The following is a 13,616-nucleotide window of genomic DNA, read 5'->3' as shown; positions in this document are numbered from 1 at the left end:
CCTGCAGTTGGTGTGGGGAATTGGCTTGCCACGCAGCTCCTATGCCAGTGCTGTGCCCCTGCTCTGGGCACTGTAGGCAGCTGCACAGGCTCAGCAGCACAGGGACAGCCAAATGGAGGGGCAGGACCACCATAGCACCCAGCTGGAGGTCTGGCATCCCCTGGCATAAAGCACCTACTCTGCACCAAGGCTGGCAGGGTGGAGTTCTGGAGGATGCGGGAGTTGTGGGTACTGCCCGTCCAGCCAGCACTCAAACATGTGAAGGCACCACAGTGGTCAACAACAGCCTGGTGCATAGTGGAGTGAAAGCTCCTCTGGCTGTAGTAAGGGTGGTCCCCATTGGGTGGTCAGGTAATGGGGATGTGGGTCTTGCCCAGGGCCCTGATGCACTGGAAGAATTCCAGAGACTGGAAACCTGCCACCACCTCTAGCGGGGTGGCATGCAGAGCACAGTGTGACCCATCATGTCCTAGAGGGTAGCACACATCTCCAAGATGGCATCCTCAGCGGTGGCCTTACCCACACCAAAGAGGTGGCCCATGTAGCAGAGGCTGGTGAGCATGGCCAACTTCAGCAGGGTGATGGCCAGCTGGGTGTCTGTGGATAGGGGCTGCTCCATAATGGTGTCCTTCTGCTTCAGATGGTCCAGGAAGTTGGCCCAGGTCATGCAGAATGCGTCCAACCACTTCTTGTTGTCCCAGGTGTGCTGGATGATATGCCACTACCAGTCCTGGCTGGCCCAGTGGGCCAAGAGGCAGCAGGGCTGGAGGCCCAATAGAGTGTGGCTGGCCTTGGTAGTGGCATCCAGAAGCCCATCTTGGGCATCCCTGCTGGGGTCCAGCCAACAGGATGTGGTCCAGGTGGCAGCTGCACATCAACGGAGGCTGTGGGATAGTGAGATGTAGACAGGCAGGTGGTCACTGCATGTGGAGGATCCATCAAGGCCCAGACAGCTGTGGACAGCCAGCAGTCAGCACAGTGGGCCAGCAGGGTCAGCGCGGTGGCCAGCAGGAGCCCAGTATACTGGGCATTGCTGCCAGGGGCAGAAGCTGGAGCAGCAATTCACAGGGAGGCAGAGGCTGTGGTGAGACAGCTGCTGCATGCTGTCCCTGTGCTCTGTATGTCGCTCCTGGCCAGAAACACAGCCGGCCAGGGAACAGGTATTGGGACTGCCTTTTCAAGATGGTCTCCAGCTGCAGGCAGCTGTGGCTGGAGCCTCCAGCTCCCTCTTTTGGTGGCAAGGGCCAATTGCAGGGCTCCAGAAAGTGGGAGCAGTTTGCTGCCATGAGCGGCAAATTTGCTCCCGCTGCCCTGTACATGTAGATGCCTGCCTGGCAGCATTTACTCACGAGTAGTTTACTTGCAAATAAACTGGTCCTGCATCAAATGCATGTGTAGACACACCCTCTGAGTATAAAATGTTTATGTTAAAGTGAACAGAGGAGCTCTTCCAGATAAGACTCATGTGGAAGAGGTAGGATACAGTCCCAATAGCTACAACATGCATTTCAGTAGAGAGCTTCAAGGCAGCATTGTTTCTGAATAGCCCAGAAGTAGCATTACAGCTGGGTAGCAAGGCTTTCTAGTGCCCTGGGAAAATTCTGGAAATTTTAGAAAATTCCCCTTTTTGTACTGGGATGAAAGTAGTGTGTTTCATCAAGGGCATTTAGAAATAAATGGGTTCCTAAAGACATGTGGGGAGCCTGCTCGGACACACTAGAAATCCAGCACGTTGGAGCAGACTTGATTAATCGAGTCCTCTGGAGCATGGAAATCAACACGGTCCAGCAGCCTTCCACGTCATATGTATCACTGTCCCCATGCATCCCCACGCTGACGGCAGCGGGGCGCTTTGAAATAAAACACGTTCAATGAGCTTTAGTTCAAAGCACCATGCCACCATTTTTTCAGCGTGGGGACGTGTGGGGCCACTGATACACGTGATGTGTGGGTGGTTTTAATTAGGATGGTTCACGTCTTAAAGTGCCCGGTGCCGAGTCCCAGAGCATGTGTAAAAAGGCCCAATGACTCCAGTCACAAGTGTGCAAAAGAGGTCTGCCAGGCTGGCAAGCACAGAAAAATTGTAAACATAAAGTAATGTTATGTATTTATTTCCATTAGCACATTCAACAGAAAGTAAGTTTAGATTCACATATGCATATTCAACGCATTCAAATAATTCACAGAAACAAAGTTATTTTTTTGTGTGGAAAGTAAAACACAGTGAACCTTCTGCAGCACGTGGGAGAAACAGATTCAGGCTCTTCCTCTGATTGTGTCAGACTAGGGACTTGAACCTTAGCTTTTTATATTGCAGGAGGGTGCACAGAACAAGAGACTGCTGGCATCTGCTTTAACCAGAAATGCCATCCTTAGCCTAAGAGACCTTTCCCGTCAGTCAAACCCAAGATCCTTCCTCCCAGAGTTTGGGTCTGATGAATAGCATTCCCTGATGGAAAAATGCTTCATTGAAGCATTCCTGATTATCTCTCTTCCTCAATGAATATCATGCAAGTTATTTTCTGGAGGAATTTCCAAGGTGGCAATGGTAATAATTTCACTTGTGGAGCCTGTCAGCCATGAGGAAACTCTTCTGTAACATGAGGAAAGCAACCAATGCCTCACCTACATGTTGATCTATGGGTATGAAAAAGACTAATTGATGTTAATGTGCTGTAACGTCATAGTGGAAAGAGACTGTGATAGCTCAAATCCCCATAAAAACTGTGCGTTTAAATCTGGCTTGACCACTCATGCAGTCACCATACTTTGGCTTCGTATGAAAGAGCACTCTCTAGTATCTGGACTAGAGAGTAGTGAAAGTGCACACTACAAAGAGCTGGTGAAGAAGCTTGTCCTCAGGTTGTCTGGCCATGTCCTTCAGCTGCTGAAGGACTGAGATTAGGGTGATCACCCATCCCTACTTGGGCGGGACAGTCCCGCAATGCAAACCTCAAGTCCTGGTCCTAGACTGCATGTCTCTGGGACAGCATTTGTCCCAGATTCACAGCATCGGCTGGGATCAGGAAATGGTGGGTTTCCTCTTATAGACCGGCAGCGTTCCAGTCTCCAAGGGGTGCTGGGAGCAGGATACAGGGGGTGCTACGTGCATGTATGCACCTACACACATGAGTGTGGCCAGGAATACAGCTGGGAAGTGTGGAGAGCAGCTCCCTGCAGGTGAGTCTATGTGGGGGAAGGGGTACAGTGGGGTGCAGGGGGTGGGGATCAAGGCCCCCATGAGGGAGGAAGGGAGGGAGGAAGGGGCTGGGGGTGCTGCCCAGCCAGAACAGTGCATGGGAGTGGATGGAGTGGCAGCTTGTCCAGGGGGTAGGGGGCATGTGCCCCCCCCACCTTGTGTGAAGGCAGGGGCAGATGTGGGCTGCCTACTGCAGGCTCGGGGCTCCCTGCCCTGCACTGGCCACACCACCATGTTGACGTGCCTCCTGCCTATCTGGCAGCAGCAGGGGCAGTGACAACAGTGTGGAGTTGTGCCCTCTGCTGCTGCGAGGTGGGCAGAGGGCACGTGGCTGACACAGGGATCCTGAGGGAAAGGCAGCAGGGCAGAGAGCCCACCAAGCCTGCAGCGGGCAGCTCGCATCCATCCCCACTTGGCTTGACTCTGGTCTGGCCGTGTCAGTAGTGAAGGCGAGTAGGGGAGGTAGGCATATGCCCCTCCTTCCCCTTTTGAAAAGGTGTTCACCCTAACTCAGATGCTTGTCTTGCTTCCTGAAATACGGGTCTTTGGTGAAAATTATAGAAATCATGTGTGGGTGTAGCCCACAGAGTCATAGTAATAAGGAGTGAACTTTAACTTTCAGCACAAAGTTAGAAAAGGAGTCTTTTTTGATTAGTGTGAAGAAGATTAATGGGGCACAGAAGACTGTGATCTATGCCTCTTCTAGTGGAGAAGGTGCCAATGGACTCCAACTTAGCATTCGATATCCTCTCCTTCCTTATAACTCATTCATGTCAGAGCACAAAAAGGCTTCCAAGGAGGTGGTGTCTCTGTCTATATAGCTGGAGGATTGGTGTATATATGGGGCAGAGTGGAGCACAAGATTGATTTCTGGTGTTTATGCCAAGGCCAAAGGTTGATGTTTTAGCAAGCTCAGAGCTGAGAGGAGCAGCAGAGAACTCCCTGCAGCAGCTGCTCAGAAATGCTGAGTAGGAAAGGAGGAACATAAGTAAAAGTCTGTTACAAAGCTGTAAATTATTTAGTATTGGGTATTTAGTGGGTTTCTCTGAACATGACAATGCTCTAGTGGCTACAGTCTGAGCCGGTGATGTATTTCCCATTTCATTAACTCTCTATTAGGTATAAATCAGGGGTGAAATCTTGGCCACATTGAAGTCAGTGGGGAAAAACCCCTCTTCCCATTGACTTCAGTGCAGATAGGATTTCAGCTGAGGTTTTCAAGTCCCAACTATATATATATATATTGTATGTCAAATGAACATGCACGCTGCTTTCTACTCTGCCCCAGTGGTAAAAATGTGTATTGGGCTGGATGTTGCCTCATGCCCTGTTCAGAACTTCTGTTCAGTACAGAGAGCTGGACAAGTTTGAGATTTTACTTCTGCTTTTCCCCACCAAGAAAAAGGAAGAGTAGCAACATTTTCTCTTTAAAATGTGGTCTGACCAGCTCTACCACTGAGTGTAAAGGGAGGGTTGCATACAGAACAATGCAATTTATTCCCACTTCTGAATCCTCTTATTATTCTAGAGTAATCTGAAGGAGCCTTGGTGCTAAGAAGGGCCCACGTTTAGCAATGCACTATTAAATGTATATAGAACAATAGAAATAAAAAGCAAAATCCTTTTGTCCATCCCTGTAACTGTTAGAGATAGTCCCTTATTGGAAATTGCTTAGGGATTTGTCCAATTAAGTTTTACATTCTTAATATTAAAATGTGTTACATTTTGCATGTGGTAGGTTAGGGCAAACATGTTTCTGTTCCTCCTTATATCAGTATCCTGACCAAACTTAATAGCATTACTTAGGTGAGTAAACGTGACAGAATTCTCTCTCATATGTTTCAAGTAAGCTTCTGGCATCATCTCCCTTAGGACATTATTCCACAGGATCATAGAGATTTCCTGACAGTCATTTGCCCTTACTTAGTTTCATCTAAATTTTCCTTTATATCACATTTAAACTAAAGGTACCATATCTAGCCTATGTGGTTCCTAGATGGGCTCCTAGATGAGTGGAGATCTCCCCACTGGGGAAGTGTGTCAGTAGCAGGGGTTGGCAGCAAATGATAGCTGGGTTAACCCAGTGCTGCCACTTGCCCCACTATGGCTGCCAGATCTAGATCTAGCCGACACATCTTCTTGTGGTCTGGATCCAGGTTGGGTACCCTGAGGAGTTTGATACCTTTAAATAATGTGCCTTAAATAACCTTAAATAATATGCCATGCTTGTGGATGGCTACCCCGCCCCCCCCATTTTGAAATCCTCTGCAAAAGAAAATATGGATTTTTAAAAATTTGGATCAATCAACATGTTTTCATGACAATATATAATATGATACCAAAATATAAAATAATAAAATTAAAGAGCATTTCTAAAAAGAACATTAACATTGTTTCATTCAAAACATGTCAAAAAGGGATATTTTGGCTTTCCCCTCCAATGGAGTGTCCCAAAGCTTTTCACTTTTTATAGAACTGTATCCTCCGATATAAATAGTTCCAGCAAAGTTTTTCTGACCAGGTCTATGATAGAGATTGCATCTGCACAGAGGACAATAAATAAATAAATAAATAATGCTCATCAGGGTTTCAGACATCTTGGCTGCGTCTACATGAGATGCTTTACTGTGCAGTAGACTAATCTACTACATCACCATCTACATGTGCATGATATTTACTGCAGAGTAAATGAGTGTACTATATAGCTACTGCCTGTAAATACAGGTACTAAATTAACTGAGCAGTAGTTACTGTGCAGTCGTGCTCATGGAGATGCTGACCAGGAGCAAATTTGCTCCTGGTCAGTCACACCAGCAGGGGGCCACATGGGACACAGGGGAGTTTTTTCCCTCTGGTCCTGGCACTGTTCAGCTCCTGTTCCCCTGAGAAGCCAGGAGCTGATTAGCTCTGGGACAGGGTCACTCTCTGCACCCCCTATCCTGGTGCTTTGTGAGACTGGGGAGCTCTCTGCTTCCCTGCTCAGCCAGGGGAGGTGGCTGGCTAGGCACTGTGCCACTTATGGGGCAGCTGCCAGTGAGCCCCCTGGCTGGCAGGGTTTCCACACCCAGCAGGAGGCTGGCCAGGAGCTGTCTCATTCCTGGGGCAGCTGCTGGCGAGCCTCATGCTGGGCAGGGAAGTCCCATTGGCATGGGGCTTGCTGGCAGCTGCATGCCCTGATGTGCATGGGGCTGAGAGAGCTTTGCCAGCTGCAATGGCAGCTGTCTCCTGGCCCTGTGCACATCAGTACCCATCCCTATGTGTATGTGGCCAGGAGACAGCTGCTGCTAGAGCCAGCAGAGCTCTCCTGGCCCCCTGCACATTGGGACTAGCTCTTGTACCCATGCCAGCCCCTAGGGGAGTGCACAGTAAGCCTATATCTCATTAATAGCCCATGTAGATGTGTAGATGTACCCATTTAGTATATTTTTAATCATCTTTTGTTGTGGTCAATAGTAAATGTTTCAGTGGTAGGAGCCTACATACACACAGACAGATCTAACTCCTGATGTAAGCATACTTTTCAAAACCTCTTTAGGCACTGACTTTAATCAGAGCTTTACCTGTGGATGGACTGCAATATTTGGCCATCTGGGATAGGTATAAATATGTGATGCATTTGGCACACTAGCTCTACTAACTACAGACCTACTGGATTTTCCTGAGTCTTTCAATTTGAACAGCAGCAATACTTCCAACCAAATTAGCTGTAACAGGAGGCCAGAAAATGGCAATTCTAATGGAAGATGCTGTATTGCTTTCCTCCCCCGGGAATGCAGCAGAATGTCATGCATTTATATGTCTGCAAATGAGCAGAGGCACATATTCTTTGGGAGAGAATAGTCCTCAATGATAACGAGCGGGCATTTGAAATGGAATTAATAGATTATGCTCAGAACAACAATTGTGTGGTAATGATAACACAGTTTAAAACAAATTCAGAACAAAGTGCTAGAGGAAAGAATACTGGCAAAAGGTGTTTGAGGGTTTTGAGTTTTTTAATGGGTAGATTTGGTGCTGGTTGCTGAAAAAATGATATAGAACCAACGGATGGGTGTTGGGAAAATATCATGTCCTTAGCTTGTGTACAACAGCTCCATTGACTACACTGTTTTAGGTCAGGTAAGGGTTTGGCCCTTTGGGCCTTACAAGCCATGATTTTCCAATGAAATGCAATGCAGAATTGATAAGGCATGTGCTTTTGCCCGTTGGGTGCATGTTGCCTGATCTACAGAGCAGCATTAGGTATGATACAATAATGAGGGCTCTTGGTATTGCATCTATATATTACACGACTGTAAACACAGAAACTGGGTAAAGGAATCTGCTCTGCATTTGGCTTGCTACAATTGATACATCTAAAAATGCGGTGAGAAAACTGGTCTGAGAAATGTTGGCCTTTCTACTAAATAGTCTTAAGTAAAATACATCAATGCAGAAAACAATCAGAAATACCATATTAGAACAGACAAGGACAGGCATAGATTGATATATGTAATTAGTCCAGGGAAGGCTTCTCTGGTAGTTTGGGCACTAGTTTGGGATGTGGAAGAACTAAGTTTAAGTCTTGCTTTGTCAGAGACTCCCTCTTGTTTCCTTAAAGAGTCTCTTATGTATGTGTACATGGCTGTATAAATATACCAGAGTTGGCACAGGTATTGGAAGCAGTATATCTTTGTTAGAGTGGTGTTCTGCCTGAGGTGATATACCCTGCTTCTCAACTGGCTTGATGAGCTCAGGGAGAGCGGCCTGCTTACCTGACTATACTGATTCTGATGCCTGACCTAGCTCAGGTATTTATACAGAATGGCCTTGTAGACATACGACTACATAGATGTGCCCTTAGTCTCTTTAGGCATGTCTACATGAGATGTTTACTGCAGAGATGACTAATCAGCTCTGCAGTAAATGTCTCAGCATCCACACATGCGGGGCAATTAGGTTGGAGTAAACGAATTGATTCCACAGCAGGATAGTACTTGTAAATACAGGTACTTTCCTGCTGTGGAGTACACATGTAGATGCTGATGGGGCTGGCTGGGGCACAAGGGTGAGCCAGTGCAGGGCCTGCCCGCCAGCTAGCCCTCCACTGGAGCACCCTGGAGCCCCAGCCAGCCCCTCTGCAGAAGACTGAGCTGTGGGGACCAGCCCTGGGCTGGCAGGCTGACCCTTGGGGCCCCCTGCCAACTTTGTTAACGTCCTGCGGACTTGGGCACACGTTCAAACGCTGTGCCCAGGAGCAATAAACTCCAGAACAATGCACTCCAGAGTTTATTGCTTCACATTAATTGCACATGTAGATGCACCCTCTGTGGTTCAGGTTGCTATCTGTAAAATGGGGATACTTGGGCTAAACCTTTATGTGTAATGCACTAAATTAAACATTAAAAGTTGTGAAAACTGAGAGACTTGTTGATAAAAGGTGTGAGCATCACCAGGAGCCAGCAAACAGACCAGCTAACAGAGTTTCCCTTCTGTGGTTCAGTGCCCTTTTTCAGTGTAAGCTCACTGAGTGTAAGGGAAGGAGGGCATGCCTTGTTCTAAGAGGTACCAAAAGAAGCCACGCTGTAATGCCCAGAAGATGTTTGGTTGCCAAAACCACCATCACTGCTAAGTCCTCCTCTGGCTGTGCTTGTATGTGCTCTAAATGCGGCTTCTGATGTCTGATGATTCTGCCCAGCTCTTGGTCTGGCTGTTGGGGAATGTGGCCTGCATCCATCTATGTACTAAAAATCCCCTTAGGAAGCATGTAAAGAAGGAGATGACTAGATGAGGAACATCCATGGACAAGAAAACTCTGACAGGACGTACCAGGATACCCCCAAAATTGGTGGTGAGAAGGAATATGGCTGAAATTGGTTGCTTACCTCCACCTTGGAAGATGACACCAACTGGGGTGGGGGAGAACATTGGAATATTATACAAGAAGAACTGGATAGCAATAGAGCTCAAGTGATAGATTTGAAATTCAGCAGTACAAAGTGCAAGGTTATGCATCCAAGGACTAATAAAGAATTTCTGCTATAAGCTGGGAGCTCATCAATTGGAAGCAATAGAAGAGAAAGACCTAAGTGTCTTACTTAGTCACAGGAGGACTCTGAGCCATATATCTGTGATGTGACAATGAAAAAGGTTAATATAATCCTAGGCTATGACAAGCAAGGCATGTCCAGTCAAGATAGGGAGGCATTAATGCCGTTGTACAGACCACTCATATGACCTCATCTGGAATAATGTGTGCAATTCTTGTCACCCATGTTCCAGAAAGATTAATTCAAATTGGAATAGGTACAGGGAAGTACACCATACTAAGATGATCATGGGAATGGAGAAGCTGTTTTATGACATGATTAAAAGAGCTTGGCTTGTTTAGCCTAGCAAAAAGCTGAGGGGAGATATGATTGCTCTCTACAGATACATTGGATGGGAGGGTAAATTCCAGGCCAGAAAAAAATTATTGAAGCAAAAAGACAACGCTGGCACAAGATATAATGTATATAAATGGTCTATGAATAAATTTTGGCTGGAAAATAGAAGAAAGTTTCTCAGCAGTAGATGAGTGAGGTTCTGGAGCAGCCTTCCAGGAGTGGGAGTTGGAGCAAGAAAACTTAACTAGTTTCAAGACTGAATTAGATGATTTATGAAAGTGAATATATGACTTGTTTCCTATGGCTGCAAGGGACTGGACATGATGACACTAAAATGCCTTTCAGTTCAGCTTACCAAATTCCTATTTCTCTTTATATTCATTATAACTGAGTCCTGTCTATCTGCTGTCACCGGGGACCATATATCCAGCATGGTAAGAAAACAGTTCATCCACCCTGCCCTGCTCTGCAGTAACACCAAGTAAGATCAGTAATGACACAGAGATTTAAAAGTGAGGAATCAAAAATGAATGGCCTATTGAGATTTATTACACTGAAGGGAATATGCTTTTATTTGATTAATTGCTGATCATATAAAGCAGAGCTGTATGACCTCTGGATCTTCCCTGGGATGGTTTAATCTTGGCAAGGCTCCACGAAAACATCCGAAAGTTACATTTTCCATTGCACAGCTGTGGTGGAGCATTTGCAAAAACTATTTCAATTCTGTGTCAGTGTCTGCATGTCGTTTTTTTTAAAGCAGTGCATCAAACATGCACTGGGGAAGGGAAGGGGAAGAGGAAGAGGGAGGTCTAAATGTCTGCACGATCAACTCCAACACAATTTCTGATCCTCAGAATTTCCAGATCTGGAGGAAAGAGCTAAAGATTCAGGTAAGGGCCAGGCCCAGTTGCCGATTTTCATCTTGAGATGTGAGTAATGTATGTGCAGGGGAGAACACAACTGTGCTGAGGAAGGTCTCAGTTCTCCAAGGGACCCCATACTAGCATCACTGGAGGTACCTGCATTTTTTTTCCATTTGGCCTAGCACACCTTAGCTTTCAAAGTTACTTTATTTACCTAGTCCACTGTGTTTGGACAATGATCGATAGCGTTCAGGACAGTGGGGGAAGCAGAGATGCAGCAGAAACTTGCAGTTGTCAGTTAGTATTTTCTCTCACAACTATTGATTGTGGTGACAGGGACTCAAGACCAATTAATTTAAATAGCCCTCTACAAAATCCAATGACTGTGTGAATTCACTGGAATGTTGCCAAACTTAAAGGAAGCTCGGGTTTCATATGACATCACTTTGTTTTCTTTCGGCAAAATGACAGATAAGGATGAGTAAGAATCCTGATTTATTTTTAAATGTATTTTACTTTGGACACCTATTGATTTTGATGGCAGGGATGGGATTTCAGATGAGCGCTGAACAATTCAGAATCCTTATCCACCTCTTAGGGATTTCTCTGACTTGCCTAGCTGTTTTCTACTGCCCTTTACTCCCTGCCTGGTACTTCTATCCTCTCCCAACAATTTCTTGTCACTTCATTACCCTTTCAGCTCCCCAACATGCAAAATTCCAGAAACTCCCATTCCCCTTAAGTGTCTTCTGTGGGGTACAGACTCGTAGAAAGTCCAACCACAACCTCTGTCATCCATAATCTATATCACAATAGCAGGTAAAGACCCCAGCCAGGGATTTCAGTCTATTCTACTAACCTTTGCACCAACAGCTAACACACACATGATACTTGTACCACAAAGCTCACAGTATAAGACTTATGTGGTAGAAGAATAAGCAGATGAAGGGGTATGTGTGGAGGTGGGGGGAGGGCAAGTAGATACAGGTAGCTGCATTTGTCACAATTAACCATCTACAGTGGTCTTAGAAGCCCACAAACAGATATGGCTGGCTGCATTTAGGGGAAGTGAGCAATTTTTTAGGTGCAATGTATTTAGGTGAAGTGAGCAAGATCAGAGACACAGTCCCGGACACTGCACAGGCTTTTGGAATTGGCAGTGGATAACCTCACTTCTGGTTCCAGTGAGCACAGCTGGTTTAGGGCACTTTTACACATGCTCTGCGGGGGTGGGGGGTACTTTAATTAGGCTGGCTCTGAGAGCTGCTCTAATTAAAGTGCGGTAGCATCTTGTGTTATCAGTGTCCCTGTGCTTTGAAAGGTTTGATGAGCTTTAGTTCAAGCGGACGTCCCTACCACCATTTTGAAGTGCAGGGATGCTGGTACATGAGATACGGGAGGCTGGCTGGAGTGTGGTAATTACCAGGCTCCAGCAGACTCATTTAATTGATTCTGCTCCAATGAACTGTAATTACAGTGCGTCAGAGCAGCCTCACGGCACATCTACAGGTACCATGGGCTGCTGTTACAGGTTACCTTTAAATCATTTTAAATCTGTGGAATATTAGGCAGTGTTAAAGTTAGAACCGTTTCAGAGCAGTTGCAAGTTAAAGCTTAATGCCATCTCTGACCTGCTCAATGGGACCTTATCACTAGAGGACCTGGTAAGCAAGAGCATGACCAGGAGCCAAGATTTATCCCTCCTCTGGAGGTTAAGTTCAGCAGGAGCATATAGCCTGGGAAAGCATGCCTGGGCTCTGTGCTTTCACTGCCTGGTGGCTCCACTGCCAGAGCAGAGCCACCAGGGGTTAAACACAGTGACAGCATGGACCCCAGGGAAGCATGCATCTCTAGGCTTCCTACTCTCCTCATGATTGACACTAGGTAGCCCTTTTCCCTCCTCCCTCACCCAGAATGTGGGAGGCTGGGGAAGGAAACCCACAATTCTTCTGGCTAGTGGAGAGCCATCTAGATGTTGAGCAAGGTTTTAGCCCACTGAAGGGAGGGCTGCATGGCTAGCCCCCAGCCCAGGGGCCCAGACCATATCTCTTGGAGTCCTTGGAACTAGCAGTATGGTGGCATGGAGGCTGGGATCATACCCACTGGGGGAAGGAAGGGGTGTTAGCTTGGGGCCAGTACCACCCCCGGGCAGTAGAACTTAGGAGGATGCAAAGGAGTACAAGGGCTTGGAGCTGTGCATCCTGGGATGCTGGATGACTGCAAACTGATTGCTTTATCTTCATGGAGAAGACTAACAATAGCTTAGCTAAAGCTAGGTAGAATGGCTCAAAGAGAAACCTTGCCTGAAATGGAATTTAAGACACTTAGGGTATGTCCAGACATGTGTGGATGTTTGGTTCCCCGGGGTGCACCTTGTGCTGCTGCTACTTGTCCCAGGGGAACGCCCATGCCATGCGCACTTTGGCTCATGGCAAGTTGCCCCAGGTGGGATAGGGGAAGGTAGGAGAAGGTGGGTCCAGCACTAGGCTGGCCCCATCAGCCTTACCTGGGGTCCTGGGGCCTCCCAGAGCTGGAGCCTGGCCGGCAGTGGAGTGTGGCTTCAGGTGGTCCAGGTGGTCCAGATCTGCCTTTCAGTACTGGCAACATGCTCTTACAGTACGGAGAACACTGGACTATGCGGTATGTGGTGCTGCAACTATGCTTGCAGCACTACATACTGCATGACCGCGCTCATCTGGACATGCCCTTAAATATTACTTAGCTGACAGATGAGACTAATTAGCTCATCTGATAGGTTGAAGTAATTAGCTGAACTGAATGTGGCTATTGTGCAGCTTAGAGTATAGCTGCATTCAGGTGGTAACCAGAAACTTCCTGCTGCGTTGTCTCAGGATGCTGCATAGAATCACTGGGAAGGCTTGAGTGGGAAAGGACAGTGTAGCAGTCTATCCCTTTAAGAAGGAGCAGTCAGCCCTGCTGAGAATGCCCATCTGTTGGATATTTGGAAGAGCAAGGAGTCTCTCGCTGGGAGCTTTAAGAAGTGGGGCAAGGCAGGGGGAGGAAGGGGAGAGGAGAGGAAGCTGTGAGTAGAATAGGGTGCTGCGAGGAAGGGCCAGAGCAGAAGCAGGTTCTCTCCTTGTGTCTGGGACAGGGCAGAAAGATTTAGGTTTGTTTGTTGATTTGGTTTTTTAAAAGACTGTGCTTTTCTTGGGAGGACTGACTGAG

Source organism: Alligator mississippiensis, chromosome 1 (genome assembly GCF_030867095.1).
Source record: "Alligator mississippiensis isolate rAllMis1 chromosome 1, rAllMis1, whole genome shotgun sequence".
Lineage (NCBI taxonomy): Eukaryota > Metazoa > Chordata > Crocodylia > Alligatoridae > Alligator > Alligator mississippiensis.
The sequence above is the reverse complement of the archived record's forward strand: the minus strand, read 5'-3'. Positions refer to the sequence as shown.